We start from the raw sequence: 19,971 nt of genomic DNA, 5'->3' as shown, positions 1-19,971 counted from the left end.
ATATTCACGAGACACAACCGCACAACACAACACAATGGAGGAACTTGAAGCTATGCTGTACTTTTTCGTCAGGATTTGGTTTTGCATTAACCGTTTATTTTATTTTCAAATTTGCTAGTTAACGTTACTCTTTCTTGCTCTTGTGGTATTTAAAAATGGCAGTTGCTGCTGGTGAACAAACATGAAAATGGGATGATGTATTTGTGACGATTCCCATTGACTAATCAATGGTCTGCAGTATCGTATTGCAGCACGGATAGTACTTTTGGTACCTACCCCAGAGCAGTAGCTAAAATCGGCACAGGTCAGTTGGCAGTGGAGAAAGCAGAACAAAGCGGGAGCACGAATTCCGGTAAGGCACGGCACTTGGTTTTGAGGTGACCGATGGGCCACTCAGGAGTACATCCTGGACACACTGGTCCACAGTAACCAGAATTGTGCCCACATGGCTACACACCTCTCCATTGCTGCATAGATCCAGATTCCATTATCAACCGGATAAATGCCAGCATTGAACAAGCTTATCCAAATGCTATTGTCAAATGTAATGTTAGCTGTATTGTTTAGCTAGCTAGCGAACTACCAGCCATACTTACCGTGCCATGCAGGTGCACTGCCCGCCCGGGACTTCGCCAGACTTCGTCGCAACGATCCAGGCGGAGTAGCACTTGGAAAGCGCCTGACCTGCCTCGATTTCCCCGTAAACAACACATGTATTTCCATTCTTGTGGGTTAGGATGCTTTTAACTTTTCCGGAATGAAAATAGTTATAGGCATCCAAGCTGCGATATACCTTGAACGTCTCCCTTGTATATATACATTGCCTCTCGACTACGTATTCAAAGATGTTTACCTGACTGACCTCCGGTAAATCAGACTGGTCCGTAGAAAAACTGTCTCAACATTTTGTTGAAAGGGTCTGGTAGTGTAACGGTATCACACGTTTGGCCAAGTAACGGTTCTTTTCTTTGACTGGTAACCCCAAATAATACATAGTTTTAACTAGCTAGCTAACGTAATTTACTTGTTATTTATTTTGCTTGTTATCAGAAATAGTCTAGAGGGACTCTGTTGTTATTGATTGTTTGCGGAAGTCTGCCGGAAGTTTGGGCCATAACAACGCACATGCGCAGTAACGTTTGTTTATGTTGTTACCGTTGAAAGCGTCTATAATTCTATTTCCGGGCCATGGCAGCCATCTTAGGGTGGTGCCACATGCAGAAGTATCAAATTTAGAGCCCAACTGATATATCAGACGGCCGATATATCGGGCCGATATTTGCATTTTTGGACCATATCTGTATCGGTAGTCAAAGACGATATGTGGCCAATATGTAGGACCGATAATTTTTTTTTTTTTTAACACTGACACATGGCGCTCCTAGCACTCTATCTAGTGTTTCTCACTGCCAACAACATCAATAAGGTTCATGTGACCTGGAACCTTCACTCAGTCAGAGAGCAGCGCTGGAGGTAGACTGACTGACTGAAACTGACAAGGAAGAATAAGGTATGTTTCTCTTGCTAGCTATTTGAATATTGTCAATAATAATAGTGTATTAACAGTAATATTAGTCATTCATTAATTGCAGTCTTTATAAATGTTTGCAAACTGCCGATGAATGTTAACTAACGATAACATTGCTAGCTAGCTATCAGCAAGCTAATCAACAGCCAGTAACGGGAGATGCATCCAGCTGCAGACCTCGATGTGTGCTCTTACTTAGCCCACCATCACGTAGCTAACGTTATCATTAATGAATGCCGATTCAGATATAAAACATATATAGGACAGTGTACATTCAGATTTACCCCCGTATTTTAGCTAACTGAGGCATTTATTTTCATATGGAATAAACTCATGGGATTAACATTAACGATTTGAGGTGACGATGGCGCTTGTTTTGATCGCTAGCTAGCTAGCTAGCTATATTGACAGCTCCTGCTCAGCTATCAGCTAGCTAGCTAATCAACAGCCAGTAACATACTAGCGCTCTCTTACTTAGCCCGCCATCACTTGCTAATGTTATCATTCATGAGTGCCAATTCGGATATAAAACATATATTTAGGACAGTGTACATTTAGATTTACCCCGTATTTTAGATTTTAGCTAACTGAGGCATTTATTTTCATATCAAATAAACTCATGAGATTGACGTTACCGATTTGAGGTGACGACGGCACTTGCTATCTAGCTAATAACAGCTCCTGCTCAGCTAACGTTAGGATGAGAGGAGAGGAAAAACTATTTAAAAGTAACATTATTGGGATGGGATCTATGTTACCAGTCATCAAGCTAACGTTAGCTAATGGCTACATTTAGTCAAAGAAAACTGTTTTCGTTATTTCAGTATTCACTTCCATTAACCTTATCTCCAGTGAGTCATACCATGTAACTTGCTTTATTCTGGGTAATCTGTGGTAAGACATTAGGAAAAAACAATTAGAAAAACAAATACCCTATGTAAATAAATAAAGAATAAAACAAATACCCTATGTAAATAAATAAATAAATAGATAAATGAATAAAAACAAAAGAAATAAAATTAATTGTTATCTCTACATTTAAAAAATGCCCATCTTAAAAATGCCCAGCTTAAATAAAATGTTCTTTCCTCTATCACCTACAGATGGTTGAAAAGCGACAGCGAATGGGCAGTAAGGTGTGGGACTACTTCTGCAAAGATGGTGATGTAGTTGTCTGCAATTTATTCTTTATTGAAATGGTCAGTAATTGACTGATACTCAACATACAGTACTGATGTTTATTTAGCTATTTATTTTATTTTTATTTATTCTTTATTTTCTCAGTGTTCATTTCTAAAATTGGTTGACAATGTTAATAATGTTATAATATTATAATAATATAATAATGTTAAATATTCTTTAATAAAGTTATTTGTTTAAGAAAGCAGCCTTATGAGTACCTTTGCATAGTCATATCGGTGCAAAATCGGTGCACAATCCACATAGAAAAGGTCTATTTTCATTCCAGCTCAAAAATTCACTATAGCTATCGGCTGCCATATCGGTAATCGGTGAATTTTTCCCCTCTGTATCTGTATCTGTATCGGTCCCAAAAATCCCATATCGGTCTGGCTCTAATCGAATTGAATGGACCTTATAATGGAATCAGGTGACCATGTTTCCCTTCTTGTTCTTATACAGTTAATTAGTTGACAGTTGAAAGGTGTGTTAACCAAGGGGCCAGCTTTCAGTTCTCAACCTCTGCACCGGATGTAATGTCGGCCCCTGTTGATATCTATGATGTTTGCTCAAAAAGCAAGTTTCCCTTTTGAGCGCCATTCATTTTTGACAGCAAAAATAAAATACTTTCACTCAAATATTGATGTTAACTTCATGCATTATATTAGGAGGAAAAATCACTTGTTACTTTTCCAAGGTAAAATATTTTTTTCTATCACACAGACAAAGACATGAATTTTTCATTTATTATTTATTTTAGCCAATGTCTGCGCTATCCTCGTTGTAGACATGATTTAGGCATGTCACCAGACCAAGGACACAACTGAGCATGTCTGTTGAGCACAAAATTGTACTTCCTGGTTCTGATGTGCTCCCCATTGGGATGGTAGGTATGCCATCCCGCCAAGTTATGCCTTGGCGGGGTGGCATGCCCCATACCTATACAGCACCAAGGGTTTGGCACTCTTCAGGGTTCCCCACAGAAATTACCACAACAGCCACAGACACTCAGCCCTTAATAACATTAAATTCTCTACATTTTCACCCCATTTCAACAGACAGAACTCATAAACAACATGTCCACACAATAAAACCCCAAACTAAGGGGATTTTGCATTTTTTCCTTCTTCTTCTCCTTCCTTCCGCCTATCCCACAAACAAAATGTCTCCCCATTGGATATTTCACCGACACCAGCCAATCCTTCACCTACACGAGCCAATCAAAATCTCACATACACACGCAAAATAGCCATATCCTTTACTCTGAAACATTTTCAATCGTGACAGCTAGTCCATTTGTGGCCTAGTGGTCACTGTTACAGTCTACGGACCATGGGGTCCTAGGTTCAAGCCCAGCCAGGAACAAATTTCTTTAACCTGCTTTTTTCCTCATTAATAATTATCTATTACTTCTCAATTATTGCTTTTGCACCACATCTACCTGCCGTTCACCAAACGTACACAATGCATTATGACGTACCATCTGCACCTTCAGTTATTAACCGGCTACAATATCGCCAGGCCATATGGATTCAACCGGAGCTCAGCTGTGCTTACTGGCCTGTGTTCTTCTTTAAAATCACAGACAGGTTTGACCAGGAAATTTCATGCATTGAATAGTTATGTTGTGGTGGCGTACTGCCAAAGCCACGCATTGGAAAGGATGAGGTCAAAGGATTGAATCTCGCCTCGCCCTCAGGTAGATATTTTCATATTTACACTAACGTTTTCTTACGCTTATATTTGCTTTACCAAAAGTCACTCACAACCACCCATATGCATTTCATGACAGCAAATGTATTGATTTTCTTAAAAAGTTACACCAGTGGACCACTGTGCCATTTCTAGCAACTATACTTCTTCACTTGGCTACTGTAGAAAACGTTCTTATCAGCAAACGACATATTTCTACATTCATGTACGTTCTGCAACTCCCCATTAAAACATTACATTTAAAATCATGACTCCATCATAATTATAACTACTAGTACTGAACATGAGAAAAGCACCGTCTGTTCGATAAGGAAACTCAGCTTGCTTATGGCCACTTCATTTACTTTGCACCAGAGCCATAGAAAGAGAGATTCGCATCAATGGAGGATCAAAACGCTGGATGGTCACATGATTCATGTAGGTCAGAGATAGTTCCAAACAAATCCTGGTGGGCAATTTGAACGCTCGTTTTTTATAGGAAAGATAACAGCAATAGACGGAACAGCGATTTATGGTAACTAGTAAACAATATATACATTCATTTACAATATATATATACATATATTGAATGTGTGTGTAGTTACATGAATATGATTTTTTTTTTTAATGAAGGTAAAAATTACCTCAAATTAGAGGATTAGTGTGACCAGCTAGCTGCCTTGTTGACATATCCCTTGGCTAACCAATGTGTTGCTTGCTACTGTATTGCATTGCTTTTTTGTTTATATTATGTTCTTAAACTTCTATGGTAGTCACGAGTAATCACATCCTAATGTAATCTTTATGACTTTCAGATATGACAGAATCAGGCAGCAAGCACAACAAGAGGTGAATATCAATGAATGTCAACAACTGACAGCAGTATGGGTCAATGGACTGGGGCAGCAAGCATATCATAATGTTCATGGTGCGCAAATTGAGACTGTTGATTCTTACAAATATTTACATATATACTTCCCCCTTACCTCTCGACATTAATCATGCTGAAGGTCAATAACAATTCCACAAGATCTGATTATTTGATTTTAGACACACCATGTGTGAAAACCAAGTTTGGTCAGTATTGTTTTAAATTCTTTGCCCCTTTTATCTGGAATTCTTTTCAAGACGTACAAGCGCATAAACTAACATCCCTTGTCCTGTTAAATAATTAAAAGATTATTATACCGATTTTTCAAATTCTGTATGTAAATGTTTTGATTGATTGTATGCTGTCTGTTTTTTAACTGAACTGTATCTGTCTGTTTCTATGCCTGTATGTGTTTCTTACCTAGTATGTATATAGGTCTCACTTGAAAAAGAGATTCCAATCTCAATGTGATCACCTATTTAAATAAAGGATATATAATAATGTGTTGTCATTGGAAATCCACTTGCAAATAAGCATTTTATTGTTCTGTCTATGCTTGTATGCCAGTACATATGAGAACAAACATCCTTGAACCTTAACAGAAATATTCCACCCTAGAAGACAATTTGTACAGTGAAAATCACATACACCTGATCAATAACAATACACCATCCTGTAAACATTGTTTTACATTACATGGTGCACAATATTCCACTCATTTGGAGCAGATATTGTGTGTTTTGTTTGTTTCTATGTATCATATGTATATATATATATATATATAGTATGTACAGTATATGTGTCTGTTGAGAACTGAGCAGAAAAAGAGTCTATTGAATCACAGAGTAGTTAATTGTTTAGTAGTTCATCAGTGTTTGCAGTACACACTACTGTAGGGTACTCAATTTTAGTTTATTTCAGTGGAAACTTGAAAGAATGTCCAAGGCACTCTGTTCAGTTGAAACACAGCGGACCGTGGTCAGACGAGAGTCTCCCCTATCCATACATGTATGACAGTGAGTCCCTAATGATATGAACCAAATTACAAATTAATAGCAAATGGGAGGACAGTACACATACATGTACATGTTCCATCTCTGATTGTAATGATGCAATGCACACTACATGACATGGCCTTACGCCACATAAGTCAATAATTGTTTTTAGGCATGCACATTGACTAACTCAGTGCTTGTTCTCAATCTGTAACTAAATAAACTATGTACTTATTTACCCCATTGAGGCTCTAATAAACTCAGAAACATAAATAGTGTGTCAATTCCATTGTCTGTGCTCTTTCCTCCCTGTTGTCCTTGAACCCAGTCTCTTGAATTCCATGATGGTTGGTTGTGCTGCATGGGGATGATCCAACCATTCGGAGAAAGGACTATAGATGTATGGTTTCCCTGCTGACTGTGAGAGGAGAAAAAAATGGTTGGCTCAAGTCAGCACAAGCAATCTGACCATGACAAGAGACTACAATAACAAAAAAATATGTGAAGTAATCATGTTCAAACACTTTGCATTTGCACTTTTTTCTTGTGATCATCAACAACTTTTGCTGCTGATCTTTACCAAAGTATGACTGGTAACATCAGTTATTGGTATGTTATGAATTTGTTATAAAGTTATTATCTCACGTTCTTGATGCACTTGTAGATGTGTAATGAATGTATAGTGTAAAGTGTTGCCTAATATGGTCCATTAAATCACTGTGGGATATGTCTGTGGGTAGACAGAACTGAGTCGTTGTGTGAGGAAATTAAACTCACAAGTCACTCTGCAGGCACATTTTGTGGCAGATCAGTGTGCCAAGACCAAAAAGGGTAAGGCTAGGCTGAGAGCAGATGCTATTCCTATGATCTTTGTGCATCGCCCTGAGGTCAAAAAGAGGAAGGCCCCTGCACCAAGATTCACCCCTGCACCTGTGAATATAGCTGCAATAGCTGCTGACCACAGCTATAGTGCTAATGCTGACACAGGTATAATTCATGAGAACTCATATTTGAAGTAATATTTCCCAATTCACATTGAAATGATTCGTCTTCATGCCCTCTAAGACTAACAGTGCTGTGTCTTCTCCTTACATCCATTTCAGAGATTAAGGGAGGAAGGGATGAGGAGAGTGAGAGAAGGGAAAGTGAGAGTGAGGAAAGAGAGGAGACTCAGAGAGAGCTGACAGCACCCAGTCAGCCAACAGCCAGTCATCCAGCTGCCAGTCAGCCGGATCTGAGAAAGGAATTAAAACGACAAGAAAAAACTTCCAAGAAAGCAAAGGCGGCACTAAAAAAAAAAACAAGGAAAGGAAATTATGTTCTCCAGAAGAAAATTACAATTAGGGACAAGAAAGTAGAGAAAACATTTTCAAAAGACCAAATTAAGGCATTAGGCAGGAATAGTACAAGGGGGATGAAATGGGGCAATGAAACGATTAAGAAGGTTCTAGAAATCTGCTTTGATGCAGGCCCAACAGGCTATAAGACCCTGCAGGAACTGCAGATTCCGCTGCTGGGAATAAGAACTCTGCAAAGAAGGATGCAGCATGTTAAATTTGAGCCGGGTGTGTTGAGGGAGGTCTTTGACTTCCTAAAATAGAAGGCAGATGGATTGACAGAGCTGGAAAGGGAGTGTGTGCTGACCCTGGATGAGATGGTCATCACACCAAGCATGGAGCTGCACATGGGGACAGGCAAATTATATGGTGATCTGACCTTACCAGGTCACACAGGAGCTGCAACACATGCTTGTGTGTTTATGTTGGCGAGAAACACAATGCAGTGGAAGCAAGTAGTGGCTTACCATTACAGTGGTAATTCTACTAATGGAGCAGAGTACAGGTCAATCATTCTGGAAATAATACAGAGAGGAGCATCCATAGGGCTACATGTGCTTGATGTCACCACCGACATGGGTAGCCCTAACCGGGCCATGTGGAAGTCCTTTGGGGTGGACCAAAATAAAACATTGGTGCCACATCCAGTAACGCCAGACAGGCAGCTCTATTTCTTGCCCGACGTCCCCCATCTGGTCAAAAACCTGATGAGTGGACAGGTGTTCATACTTCCTGCGAATATTGTAGAAAAAGAGAACCTCCCCTCTAACGAGGTTACTCTCTCCTTGCAAGCCTGCCAACTTGTGCCATACAGCCACTACAGATGATTCAAAATGCCGCTGCCCGACTCATCTACACCCTTCCCAAATTCTCCCATGTCACTCCTCTGCTGCGATCACTCCGCTGGCTACCAGTTGCTGCCAGGATCCGGTTCAAAGTCCTGACCCTCGTCTACACTGCAGCCAATAGGACAGCCCCTATTTACTTGCAGGACATGATTCGATCCTATATGCATGCTCGACCACTCCACTCTGGAGCAGCAGGGCGCCTTGTACCCCCTCCCACCCGAGTAAAGGGATCACAGAGCTTCTCCACCCTACCTACCCAGTGGTGGAACGAACTCCCTGTCCCTCTTCAAACCTCTCCCTCACTACCCATCTTCCGCCATAGTCTGAAGACTCATCTCTTCAGACTATACCTGGACTAACTACCACCACTCTGTATATTTCATTCTAAATCCCCCACCCCCCTTTCATGACACTCGTTACATGTTCCCCCATCCCAGCACTTTTTGGTAATTTGTATTTGTCCTAATATTGTAGCTTGTTCTTCTGCCTAGTTGGCTTGGCTGAGGTTAGGTCAGAATAGTGTTCACTGTGTGAACTAAACTGTGTTCTTGGCTAGAAATAGCTGTACAAAATAAGTATTGTATTTTATAGAACCTGTGTTTTGTAGTTGTCCATGACCATGAAATGCACTTTTGTACGTCGCTTTGGATAAAAGCGTCTTCCAAATAAATGTAATGTAATGTAATGTTTCAGAAGTCCCTATTAAGGATCTACTGGACTTTCAAGAAGGTATGGCATTGAAAATAGCTCTCGATTTGTTAACTAAAGCCATCAAGCCCAGTCATTTTGAAAAAATAAAGGTGGGCCCCGCTATGAATGTATTCAGGAAGGCAACAAGTGCCGAGCTGAAATACATGGTGCAGCAAGAACAAAGCCCCCTATCCTACCTGACTACAGCGTGGCTCCTGGAGCAAGTTGATCATTGGTTTGATCTCATGTCCTCTCGCCATCCGATAACAGCACTGAGCAGGCTCAAGATGGAGAAGTATCAAAAGGCCATCACCTTCCTCCAGGATATGGTCCATCTGTTCCGTTGGATGAAGATTGGTCAAAAGGGAGGTTGGAAACCTGTACAAACGGGTGGTAATGGCAACAACATCTATTCTGGCAATACAGGAAGAAATGCTGACATGAGGACACAAGTTTGTGTATACAGTAAGTGTATAATTCGTTCCAGGCACGTAGAGCTGCTGAAATCCGTCCCGCTAGAGTTGGTGAAGTATCTGGTTTCCTTTGCTAATTACGTACCGCATTAGATTTAAACTTTTCCTTGTGGTTTACTTGTGTTAACTCTTTTTTGTGTTAGGTAACTATTTGGCGCTTTTTGATGCTTAGAACTGATAGGCTACTTGGGCTTATTGATTGTGATTATTAGTATGCACTCTGACTGTGAATTAGGTGCGTTATTTGAATCAGGTTATCAACTGTTAATTAGGTGCACTCGGAGCGATGTTATATATTAGGGTGAATACTGGTAAAGTGGGACACTTTCTGATAATTTACTTTCTACGTCATTTTTAGTTATGATACAAATGTCTTAGCCCCTCATATGATACTATTCTAAATAGCTTAAGAGCTCTACTATACTATACAGAAGAAAAAAGAAAGAAACATTAAACACAGGATGGATGATTCTTCCTCAAACCAAGCGTGTCGCACCTGCGGGTGTTACGGGTGTTATGACACTTACACTTTCACAGAAACACTATTCCATCCCCCCCACTTTTTCCTGAGATAGTCATTGATGAAACTAAACTAAAATCTGTAAAAACAGTACTTCAGAGAATGAGTTCCCATACATGAAAACCTATTAGTCAAGTTAGATTGATTGAACAGCCATCCAGCCAACCACAGCCATTTGGCCAACCCACCAGACCAGGGAAGAGTAAACAGTTGAAGTATGGTATGCGCGTGCATTCAGAAACAGGGCTTCTGTCACTTGCTCCCTATGAATAAGAATTAGGGAACAACAACAAATCATAGGTATGAAAGGGTTATTTAACTACTTAGAAATGTAGAATTTTCTTTTGTAACTTTGTGTTGTTATGTGATGTGTCAGCTAACATTAGTCATTGAACATAAAATGAAATAGGCTATCCTAGTCGTTGTGCTAGCTAGCAAGCTATCTCAATCAGAGAAGCAGAAATGAAGCTCAAAGATGGATTAAGGTAGCAAAAAAGGAGTACTACATGAATCTAATAAAGGAAAACAAAAATGAAGCTATGGAAAACTCCGAAAGACATGGGTTGTGGGGGCAAAGCCAACAGTGGCAAGCCCAATATTGGCCTAGATATCAATGGTAAGATAGAATTTGATAAAGCACAGGTGGCCAATAAATTCAATGCTTTCTTTACCTCAGTAGCCAATAAGCTTGTTGATGCATTGCCCCCTAAGACAGGAGTATATGGAGATGAGTTTATTCAGAGGTTTTATTCCAGCAGAGGGGTACTGGCCAGTTCGTTTGCTTTGACCAGAGTGTCAGTTGAGAAGGTAGCCGAAATGTTGGCCGAGCTCAATATAGCATAAGCCACTGGCCCGGACAACATTTCTGCTAAGTTTTTAAGAGACGGGATGCAGGAAATAGCTCCCTGTGTTACACATCTAATTAACCTCTCTCTGGAGCAAGGCATTGTACCAAGTGGCTCTAAACATGCAAAGATTATTCCCATGTACAAAAAAGGGAATAGATCTGAACCTGGTAATTACAGGCCAGTATCCATCTTGAGTGCTACATTGTCAGGTTTCTGTTCCTGCTTTCGGTTTTTTCCTTTTTGGGCTGTCAGATGGCGGTAGTTCTGTTCCTTTTCCCTGTGTAATTGTATTATTGGTTCCTATTATTCTATTATTGTTTTTGAGTTGTGTCTAGTTGTCCCGTTCATCTGTCCTAATTCTTCTTGACCTCTCAGCTGCCTTCGACACCGTTGACCATCCTACACTTCTGTCTTCCCTGACAAAATTGGGAATTTGCGGACCAGCCCTCAACTGGATTGCGTCCTATCTCTCCGGCCGCTCCTTCCAGGTTGCCTGGGCCGGTGCAGTATCAGCTCCTCGTCCCCTCACAACTGGGGTCCCTCAGGGCTCTGTCCTTGGTCCCCTCCTCTTTTCTCTGTATACTAGGTCCCTTGGCCCTGTTATTGCCGCCCATGGCATGTCATATCATCTCTATGCAGATGATATTCAACTTTTCTACTCTTTCTCTCCCACAGACACTCAGGTCTCCGATCGCATATCCGCCTGCCTGAGTGACATCCAGAGCTGGATGACCAAACACCAGCTCAAGCTCAACACAAACAAAACGGAACTTCTCCATATTCCTTCTCTTACCTCTCCCACTTCTCATCTCCCCATTTCTTTAGGAGACACTCCCCTACACCCTTCACAGAGTGCCCGAAATCTTGGAGTTGTGCTCGACAACAGGCTGTCACTCTCTGAGAATATCGCGGCAACCACCCGGTCGTGCAGGTTCATCCTGTACAATATCCGCAGAATAAGACCACTCCTCACCAATTATTCCACACAGCTCCTGGTCCAGGCCATGATACTGTCACGTCTGGACTACTGCAACTCCCTCCTGGCTGGCCTCCCAGCATCAGCCACCAGACCCCTTCAGCTCATCCAGAATGCAGCAGCACGTCTGGTTTACAACCTCCCTCGTGACTCCCACGTCACTCCCCTCCTCATCTCCCTCCACTGGCTACCAGTGCAAGCTCGCATCCGGTTTAAGACACTGGTGCTTGCTTTCCAAGCAGTCAAGGGGTCAGCTCCTGGTTATCTGCAGAAGATGATCAGACCCTACAAGCCGGCCAGATCGCTCCGATCGGCTACTACAGGGCGGCTGATTCCTCCCCCTACACGAGCAGCAACAAGGTCTCGACTCTTTGCAGTTCTGGCCCCACGATGGTGGAACGATCTTCCAGTGGAGGTCAGAACAGCAGAGTGTCTGAGCACCTTCAAACGGAAACTCAAGACGCACCTCTTCTCTGTGTACCTCTCTCCTCTTCCCTAAACCCCCTCCCATAACTATAAAAAAAAAAAAAAAAAAAAAAAAAAAAAAAAAAAATTTGTTCAGACTATCTTGTTTCTCCTTATTGTATGCATCATAGTAAAGGCTTTTTATCTACATGTTGTTCAATGGACTTAAGCGGACTTGATCCTGAGTTTGGTTACTCTGTTGTAAGTCGCTCTGGATAAGAGCGTCAGCTAAATACCTATAATGTAATGTAATGTAATGTAATGTCCCTTCCCTCTGTGGTCTGTGCATTGTGCCCTCCTGTGTCTCGTTAGTGTCTGGTCTATTTAAGTTCTTGTTCTCCCTGACTCTGGTGCTGGATCCTTGTGTTTCTGATTGTGTTCTGCCCTGTGTGTTTCTGCCTGAGAGAGCTCCCAGTTGTGTTTCCGCCCACGTTCTGTTTTCTACGCATTTTTGGATTTTTGGATTTTCTTTGTTTTGCGTTCTGAAGTTTTATTTTTGGGTTTTTTGAGACTTGCCCTGCGTGGCTTTGTTTTTGTATTCCTTAGTGTTTGTTCTTATTAAGAGTAAAGTCTTGTTTTGGATTCACCCCTTTTGGATTTTGAGTTTTTTTACTCTGCGTTTGGGTCCATTCCCTCGCCTTACCTGACAGAAGGATCCAGCCAATTCTGGACCCAGCAGAGATTTTTTTTTTCTCTTTTGCCTCCTTCCTCCCTGGGGTTTTCATTTTTTGCTTTAGACATGCCACCGGTCTGGAGCAAGCCGGTGGTCGCTCCGAGGCCCGTTGGGTGCTGTCCTGTCGCCAGACAGATGGCCGACAGACTCTTGGATATCAGTCAGGGGTCACGTAATTTATTGAATTACACGACTGTATTTAGCACTGTAGCCTCACAGGCTGACCTGCCCCAATATCGTGTGCCAGATATTTCGGGACGGCATGAGGGACTCCCTCCACAATGGGCTGGTTTACTCTGGGCTTGAAGGGTGTTGTGACTTTAAAGCCCTAGTAATAACAGCATTTCACTGGGAGGAGTATCTCCGGGGGGCAGCGGATATGCCCCCTCTGGCCGAGAAGTACTCCAAGCCCAGTGCGCCGGAGCCTGCTGCCCCGCAGGAGCTTCCTTCCCAGCCCGCTGCCCCGAAGGAGCTGCCTGCCCAGCCCGCTGCCACGCAGGAACTGCCTGCACAGCACAGAGTGCAGCAGCAGCCTCCTGCTCCACCCAGCGCCCAGGAGAGGCCTCCTGCTCTGCCCAGAGTCCCGGAGAGGCCTCCTGCTCCGCCTGTTGTCCAGGAGAGGCCGCCTCCTCCGCCTGTTGTCTCGCAGGGGTCCCCTGCTCTGCCTGTTGTCCCGGAGAGGCCCCCTGCTCTGCCTGTTGTCCCAGAGACGCCCCCTGCTCCGCCTGTTGTCCCGCAGGGGGCCACCGCCGCGGCCTGCCCTGCCCGTTGTCCTGCAGGAGAAGCCACCTGTCTTGCCTCGTGTTCATGCCTTGCCTCGTGTTCATGCCTTGCCAAGTGTTCATGCTTTGCCAAGTGCTCTCACTCCCCCTAGTGTTCTCGCGCCGTCGCTGCCTCCACCCAGTGCCCAGAGACCTCACCCAGTCCATTCTCCCAACCATGCGTCTGTCTGTACTCCTACCCCATTGTCTGTTTGTTTGCCTGCCTGTTTGTCTGCCAGTTTGCCCGCATGTGTGTCAGCCAGCTTGTTGGCCTGTTTGTCTGCCCCCCAGGCCGTCGGCCCATCAGCCAATGTGTTCTCCCGCCTGTCTGCCTGTCTGTCTGTGTGCCAGTCCGCGTGTTTTTTGTCCTGTTTGCCTGTTTGTCAGTCGTTGTGTCAGTCTTTGGGCTCACCCCTCTCCTTCCCTGTCTGTCTGTTGCTCACTCTGTCTGTCGGTGTCGCAGTGTGCCTCCCCGCCTGCTTGGCCCTTTGTCTGTCTTTGTAGGTCTCCCTGTGTTGTTCCTGTGTCTGTCAGTCCGTTTTTCTGTCAGTCTTGGTCTACCCCAGTGTAGTGCCCTCGTCTAGTTCCTTGTAGTGTTTTGTTACGCTCCGTTTCTGTCTTTTTCCCAGTCCTGTGTTGTGTGTGTGTGTGTGTATCTGTGTTATGTTGGGTCTTGGTGTTGTCCGTTCCTGTCTTGAGTCTTGTCCCTTCCTGTCATAAGTCCAGTCCGGTGTTCAGTCTTGAGTCTTTACCCAGTCCAGTGTTTTGTCTTGTCTCGTTCCTGTCCAGTGTACAGTCTCGTCTAGTCATAGTCCTGTCCGGTGTGTCTGCCTCGCCCCTGTCCTGTCCGGTGTGTTTCCTGAGTCCCTGTTTCCTGAGTCCCTGTTTCCTGAGTTCCTGCTTCCTGAGTCCCTGCTTCCTGAGTCCCGGGTTCCGAGTTCCTGCTTCCTGAGTCCCGGGTTCCGAGTTCCTACTTCCCGAGTCCCGGGTTCCGAGTTCCTACTTCCCGAGTCCCGGGTTCCGAGTTCCTGCTTCCCGAGTCCCGGGTTCCGAGTTCCTGCTTCCCGAGTCCCGGGTTCCGAGTTCCTGCTTCCCGAGTCCCGGGTTCCGAGTTCCTGCTTCCCGAGTCCTGTCCGTTCCTGAGTTTCCTGTTTCCCGAGTCCTGTCCGTTCCTGAGTTTCCTGTTTCCCGAGTCCTGTCCGTTCCTGAGTTTCCTGTTTCCCGAGTCCTGTCCAGCGCTGAGTCTCCTGTTTCCTGAGTCCTGTCCCGAGTTCCAGCCCTGAGTCCTGTTTCTGTCTGTGCTCCTGTTCCTGAGTCTGGTTCCCCCATCTGTGCTCCTGTCCTGAGTTCTGTTCCCTGCTCCCACCCTCTAGTTCACCCCCTCCCAGGGTCGGCCTCCTGGGACATCAGGAGCCGTCCCTTGGGGGGGGGGGGGTACTGTCAGGGTCCTGTGTCTTCCCCTTGTTATTCTTGGTTAGGCCGCCAGATGGCGGCACCTCTGCTTTGTGTCCTGTTAATCGTTTTATTGCTTTCAATTTCCCTATTATTAGTTGCTTATTGTCTCATGTTCCATTCCCTCTCTGTGGCCTGATTGTTCATTGTGCCCTCCTGTGTCTCGTCTGCGTCGTGTCTATTTAAGTCCCCCTTTCCCCTGACTCAGGTGCTGGATCCTTGCTTGTTGGTTGCCTGCCTGTTGCCTGCCTGCTTGTTTGTTGCCCGGTGCCTTTTGCTACTTGCTTGTTTGTTGCCTGCCCCTTGCTTGCCTGTTGCCTACCCGTTGCTTGTTTCCTGCCCGTTGCCCATTGCCTGTTCCCTGCCTGCTTGCCCGTTGTGGGAGTTTGTTTTGTTTGTTACGTGTTTTCGGTTTTTTGTATTTTGCTTGTTCCCCGCTGTTTGGAGTTTTTTCTTTGTTTTGTAGTAACCGCCCTGCGAGGCTTTCTGTTCTCTTTGTCCCCTTTTTAAGTAAAGTCTTTGTTTTGCCTAATTTTGGAGAGTCATGTTTTTTCTCTGCACTCTGCGCTTGGGTCCATTCCCGCGCCCCACCCTGACATGTACTTATAGGAGGTGAAAAATGTTTTAGCTGTAACATCAGCACTTGTTGTTTTGTGGTCAGTAGCCTCGTGGCACTGGCGGTGTTTCTTTTTAATGTTGATGGCTGCTCAAATGGTATGCAGGGATAGTTATCAAGCCTGTTGCCCTCTAAGTTTTCGTGATCCATATTAAGGGAAATAATCTATTTCATGTACAACCGTTTTTGGTTTGTTTTCATGGTTAAAATCCATTTTTGTTTGATGTTCTAGTTAATGCTTAACAAAATGCTAGTGATAAGCTTGATAGGCCAGTATGTACGTATGTACGTATGTGAATGACGATAATTGTTGGAAGAAAGAAACAAGGACAAAGAATGTTTAATAAATTGAGGAGCTGTCATGAAGAACCACACTACTGTGATCGCCTGTCTCATTATTTCTCCTGTTTTACAGGGAACTATTATTATTATTTCCAGCGAGACCCTTCCCTATCTGTCCTCCATTGTTAATTCCTCTCTTGCCTCTGGTCATGTTCCCTCTGATTTTAAGATGGCTCGTGTTACCCCACTTCTCAAAAAACCCACCTCAGACCCCTCCGATGTAATGAATTATTGACCCGTATCGCTTCTACTCTTTCTGTCCAAAACCCTTGAACAAGCAGTTCTTAAACAACTAACCTCTTTTCTCCATCAGAACAACCTGCTAGACTCTCACCAGTCTGGCTTCCGATCCGGGCACTCAACAGAGACTGCGCTCCTGGCTGTGACGGAGGCACTTGCCACTGCAGGAGCCTCATACCTCTCCTCTGTCCTGATCATTGACCTGTCTGCAGCTTTCGACACGGTCAACCATAAAATACTCCGCTCCACCTTGGCTGAGATGGGCATTGCTGGGACTGCCCTGTCTTGGGTCGATTTCTATCTTGCAGATAGGTCCTACCAGGTCACCTGGAAGGGGTCTGCCTCTGCTTCTCATCCCATTGTTACGGGAGTGCCGCAGGTGTCTGTACAGGGTCCTCTGCTGTTCTCCTTATACACCAAATCTCTTGGTTCAGTTATTAATTCACATGGCTTCTACTATCATTGTTATGCAGATGACACGCAACTCTTCTTTTCTTCCCCCCCCTCGGCCACACTGGACTGGACCTCAAGGAGCACATCAAGGCAACATCACGGTCCTGCAGATTCCTTCTGTACAACATCAGAAGGATTCGACCATACCTGACGACGCACTCTACCCAGCTGCTCGTCCAGGCTACGGTGACCTCTCGCCTTGATTACTGCAACTCTCTCCTTGCAAGCCTGCCAGCTTGTGCCATACAGCCACTACAAATTATTCAGAATGCCACTGCCCGACTCATCTACAACCTTCTCAAATTCTCCCACGTCACTCCTCTGCTGCGATCACTCCACTGGCTACCGGTCGCTGCCAGGATCCGGTTCAAATCCCTGACCCTTGCCTACACTGCAGCCAACAGGACAGCCCCCATCTACTTACATGATTCGATCCTATGTGCCTGCTCGACCACTCCGCTCTGCGGCAGCAGGGTAACCCCTCCCACCCGACCAAAGGGATCACAGAGCTCCTCCACCTTAGCTCCCCAGTGGTGGAACAAACTCCCCGTCCCTCGCCGAACCTCCCCCTCACTACCCATCTTCCGCCGTGGTCTGAAGACTCATTTCTTTAGACTATACCTGGACTAACTACCACCATGCTGTATATTTCACTCAAAATCCACCCCCCCCCCCCCCCCCTTTTTATGATACTTGTTACCTGTTGCCCCATCCCAGCACTTTTTGATAATTTGCATTTGTCCTAATACTGTAGCTTATTCTTCTGTCTAGTTGGCTTTGCAGAGGTTAGGTCAGAATAGCCTTCACTGTGTGAACTAAACTGTGTCCTTGGCTAGAAATAGCTGTACAAAAAAAAAAAAAGTATTGTATCTTATTGAACCTGTGTTTAGTAGTTGTCTATGAAATGCACTTTTTGTACGTCGCTTTGGATGAAAACGTCTGCCAAATAAATGTAAAGTGATTGTGTAATGTAATTATCTGTACACATGGTCCCACGCCAGGGACCTGTTACATTTAGCCTATCCATGTACTGCATGCTTACACACCCAGGACCAAATGACTTGAAACAATTGCGGAAACATTGGGTAGCATTGCTTTGGAATACAGCTCATTTGATTTCGGTGAGGCAAGATAGCCTATATTGTTTGTAGTACAGTAACTTGGCGTCATTTTGATATCAATACTTTTAATGGCAAGCTTAGATTTTGCCAGTTTGAATGAATGAGTCATAGACAGTGTATGTATTGTATGCATGACTAACTTGGCATTTTTGTATGTTGAAAATGTGTTTTCTATGAGATCAAGATATACAAGAACTGGAGACAGCTTCCGTTTACCGGTTCCATGGATTCCTATGGGAGCTGCTCAATGGCGCATGAAGCCAATTCATGGACGCAGCCATGTTTGAGTCTGATTATGGGCCGTGCGCACTGGGTACCTAAAGGTGAAGGATCACAGTAAACGCAGAAAAATGACGTTTACCCACTTGGGGGCACTCCGAAAAAGCTTTCAAATCGTCTGACGAACTGTGGCCACTGAACTGTGACCGTGGCTTTGCTGGCTAGCTACAGGACTCATTGTGGCCATTTCTAGTTTCAAACATTTCTGCAAGTAAAAGGAATATATAAGGCAGTCGATATTTTTATAGAAGCATTTGGCAAGACTGTACATTAAATTATCAGCTAGCTAGACACGTAGTCTACTTATGAAAAAGTGGTTAGCTAGCTAACTAAAACACTATTAAGATTCACTATAGCTATCGAGCTGTCTTACTGACTAGTCCCAGCCAGTTAGCTAGACAGTAGAACAGTTGTAGATGGCTAACTTTTCTGAATGATACAAACATTCAGTGGTATGGCAAGCCGTTTTAGCTTTAATTCACTTCTAGAGGATATCAGAAATTTAATTCTAAGTAGTTAGAATGCAAATTCTTGATATTAGAAATTCAATTATAACTATATAACGTGTATTTCTGATATCAGAAAGTTAGTTAAAATGACTCTTCTTGATATTGGAAATTCAATTTTAGCTAGTTCAAATGCCAATTGTTGATATTGGAAATAAAATTTTAATACCAATACTTGATATCATAAATACAATTTTCGATATGATATCAAGAATTAAAATTTAATTATTGATATCAAAATTAGATTTAATGATATCAACAAATGGATTTTCTACTAGTTAAAATTTTATTTCTGATATCAACAATTGGAATTTCGACTAGTTAAAATTGAATTCATGACATCAGAAATTGGTATTTTAACTAGTTGAAATTATATTGTTGATATCAATAATTGATTTTATGATACCATAAATTGGCATTTTAACTAGGTCAAATTCCAACTCCCATTGAAATGAATGAAAAAAACGTTTTAAATCTCACTAGTTAAAATAGAATTTCCGATATCAAGAATTGGCATTTTAACTAGATAAAATTTTATTTCCAATATCAATAATATGCATTTTAACGAGTTAAAATCTCATTTCTGATATCAGAAATACACATTACAACTAGTTACAATTGAATTTCTGATATCAAGAATTTGCATTCTAACTAGTTAGAATAGAATTTGTGATATGCTCCAGAAGTGAATTAAAGCTAAAACGGCTTGCCATACAATGGCAGTCGACTGTTACAAGTAATTATATCTAGTTGGCAGCCTAGCCACATTTTCTGACTGGTTTAAATCCTCAAGAAGTGTGCACTCAGCCATTCCGTGTTATGGGAGCTAGCTAAATAGCTACCGTTCTTTAAATGAAAGGAGATCGGTGATTCGATTATAGAAGCTTTCTAAATGATCTCCCTACGGGTTCTAGCTACACCTAGTCAGCGTGACCCTGACCTCAAGGATAATGCACCCTTGTGAAAAGCAATAGCAGACTGGAACACCTAGCTAAAATAATTCACTTGATTTATCTGCTTGCTTTGACTTGAATCACTGTTAGGTGCATGAGAGAAAGCAAAAGATTTCATCGCTATCATGTTTTTTTTTTTATTCAAATGGAAAC

The 19,971-nt window shown here is 43.2% G+C and overlaps 2 long non-coding RNA genes across 2 annotated transcripts; one reads left to right on the top strand and one right to left on the bottom strand.

The window, feature by feature from the left end:
- The first annotated feature begins 25 nt into the window (after window positions 1–25).
- LOC135243507 (uncharacterized) lies at window positions 26–6,035 on the top strand. Its single transcript, XR_010326669.1, has 3 exons — window positions 26–1,510; window positions 2,632–2,689; window positions 5,215–6,035. It is a non-coding gene; the product is annotated as an uncharacterized LOC135243507 (long non-coding RNA).
- Window positions 6,036–6,048: 13 nt separating this feature from the next.
- On the bottom strand, window positions 6,049–9,896 carry LOC135243505 (uncharacterized). The gene is made up of 3 exons (XR_010326661.1): window positions 9,338–9,896; window positions 7,043–7,195; window positions 6,049–6,683 (listed from the first exon to the last, which is right to left on the bottom strand). It is a non-coding gene; the product is annotated as an uncharacterized LOC135243505 (long non-coding RNA).
- Window positions 9,897–19,971: the final 10,075 nt, after the last annotated feature.

This window comes from Anguilla rostrata, chromosome 17, assembly GCF_018555375.3.
Source record: "Anguilla rostrata isolate EN2019 chromosome 17, ASM1855537v3, whole genome shotgun sequence".
NCBI classification, from domain to species: Eukaryota; Metazoa; Chordata; class Actinopteri; order Anguilliformes; family Anguillidae; genus Anguilla; species Anguilla rostrata.
Note: the sequence above shows the minus strand (reverse complement) of the source record. Positions and strands in the feature narration are given on the sequence as shown.